Raw genomic sequence first — 2,744 nt, 5'->3', positions numbered from 1 at the left:
AGGTGAAGCATTGGTGAAGAAATAGGAGCCAATGGAAAAGGTACACTGTTATCACACACCATATTCCGCAAAGTTCAGAAACATTCTGGCCTGCTGTCTAGAAACAGCTTGCGTTCCTGTCATATGATGCACTACATGTTCTCAGTCAGCAGTGATATATATCCTGCGCTGTACGTCACTACTGTATCAGTCCAGTTGCTTCTGGCTCTGGAGAGCAACCATACATTGCAAGAAAACTATACCCATATTTTGTTTTTTTTCCAAAAGAATGTGCACCAAAAATATTCAATGGGTGGCAGGTGGCTATGTAATATGACAAACACTAAGTGAGTTTAAAGATATTAATTAGTCGTCGATGTATTCTCACAAAGCAGCGAGGCATTGTAGTCATGATTTATGATGTTATCGGAAAGGTCTGATTGAACTGCATTCTCATATCTTAATTAGGTAAAATCCTTAACCTAAAAACCTTCCTCTTCGACCATGCTTACGGCCACCTCCTCCCCCAACGAGCCCTCCCACCCACTCCCACCCCGGCTCGGAGTCAGGCTCCACCACTGTGAAGCCCTCTGAGATGCTACTCTGCGTGGAGGGTGCTAGATAAGTGCAAGTTGTTATTGTTGGGTATTGAATATTCTATATTTAATATTGGAATTGGTGAAAGGAAATCTTTCAATGATTGCTTGACAGGGTTTTATGTTTAAAGACGGATAATGTGTTGTGTGATTCAGAAGTACCTTTATTTTCTTCGGAGCAGGATGGTGAATTGAGGCTATTGCAGTACTGCTGGCTAGACTCTTAATCAGCCAAACATCCGACAATAGGTGGGCTCTGACATTTAGCATACTTGTAAGAGACAAATGAGGAAGGCCGAAAACTACAAGAAATACAGAAAGTGATGGAAGAAATTAGAAGATAAATAAATACAGCACACTGTGCTGTACTGTACAGAGGAAAAGTAAAGACATAGGAACAAGTAGGTCCAAGAAATATTCCAAATGGGGGAGGTTTGAAGCATCAATGGAAAGGTCACAAGCTAAGGTATTCATGAAGCTATTAAAAATCATCATAAAAGACATTCAGCTGAGAGACTCTCTGTGAAAGGGGTTTGGATTTTAAATTAAGGTTAGTTATGGCCAGTTTAGATGTTTCAACGTAGAAACATTTATCACTTTCTACATTTGTCGTAAAGTAAAATGGGACAAATTATGGAGAAACTAATGCAAAGTAACTTAGTATTCTATCCCAGTAAGTGTTGAAACGAATTATAATAGAAAAGACTGAGACAATCTTGTAATATATACAGTGCAATAAATAGTCCAGTTACTGACCTGAGAAACTGTTGAAACACAATATCCAGCCACATTTGCTGACATTGAAAGGTGTCAAGTGACTCATATCTTTCCTTATCCCATTTCTGCCTCTATCATTCCCATGAAATATTGCTCACATCACATTCTAATGACTGGAGGAATTTGTCTTCTGAAAATTTACCTGAAGAAAATGCTGAAAGTATAAAGTTGAAAAGCCCACAAACTCAACAGTATTCTAATTAGCACTTAACACTGCCTCCAACTGCACTGGCTCCAATCCACTAAGGAATAGAGTGCACCATTAAACTCATCTTTTCTACCTCTTTGCTTAATTAACCTTACCTAATTCTTTACCAGATTAATGTTTAACGTATTGCATAAACAGAATACATTATAAACACCCACGGGATAGATCAATTTATATCCCACTTGTGCCGCTGTCCATAACTCACCAGCAACTTCATCGCTCGTCAGTTATCAGGTCAGCTCACTTGTGGGATATAAATTATACCCCCACGGGTCTTCATAACATATCCTCCACTTCTTCGATGGCTGGTGTAATTGCTCTGAACTCACTGTCTGTCATTTTGCTACCACAGCATCTAAAATAACAAACAGCAATGAGTGAGTTCAAGGTACTTACACAAATCTCAGAGTTCAGTTAATGTAAACTACTTGAGCAGTGCACTCTTGGTTTATGATGTCAACCAAATCTCTTGATTGTGGAACTGCCTTGTGACACACTTACAGCCATCTACAGCTAGACTTATTATCACTCAAAGAGGAGCTTTGTTGCTGCTGTAAACCACACATTGTCTCAATGGACTGACTGCATCTGTTAAAGCCACATTCTGCTGGCTAGACCAGACAAGATAAGCCAGTCTACACTAGGCCTGCACGAATCCATCTTAATGACATAATAGGTCATTCTCTATTGCTAAGCTAATAATATTCTAAAGAGTCCCTTGCTTATTTTGTATAACGTCAAGCTAAACAAGAGAACAAGGCGCCATTAACCTTTTTTTTAAGTTTTAAGTATTTTTGAAGTCAAAAATTTCTAAATTTTGACCTTTTATTTTCATTGATCAAACAGTTTGCTAAATGTCATCTGTGCAGGTGAGACATCATGAATTATATGGGTCTTGCAAAAATCTAGATGCACATTCACATAGACACGAGGCCTCCAACAGTGCGTCCCTATAAACTTTACCAAATATGACGAGAATACAGAAGAAGATGGAAAGATTATGAGGGCTGCTTCATTAACTAGAAGCAGATGAACATGTGAATGTGTTACATCATTGGGTAGCATCTACCATATCCTACAAGAAGAGAAAAGCTACATCGTTTGAAGCAAATATTGAGCTGGGCTCTTTACAGTTTCTCTTGTACAAATTTAAAGATTAAGGAGGCTTATGTTTAAGTATGCAC

Source organism: Callorhinchus milii, unplaced genomic scaffold (assembly GCF_018977255.1).
Source record: "Callorhinchus milii isolate IMCB2004 unplaced genomic scaffold, IMCB_Cmil_1.0 Scaffold6, whole genome shotgun sequence".
NCBI classification, from domain to species: domain Eukaryota; kingdom Metazoa; phylum Chordata; class Chondrichthyes; order Chimaeriformes; family Callorhinchidae; genus Callorhinchus; species Callorhinchus milii.
This window is presented reverse-complemented; position numbering follows the sequence as displayed.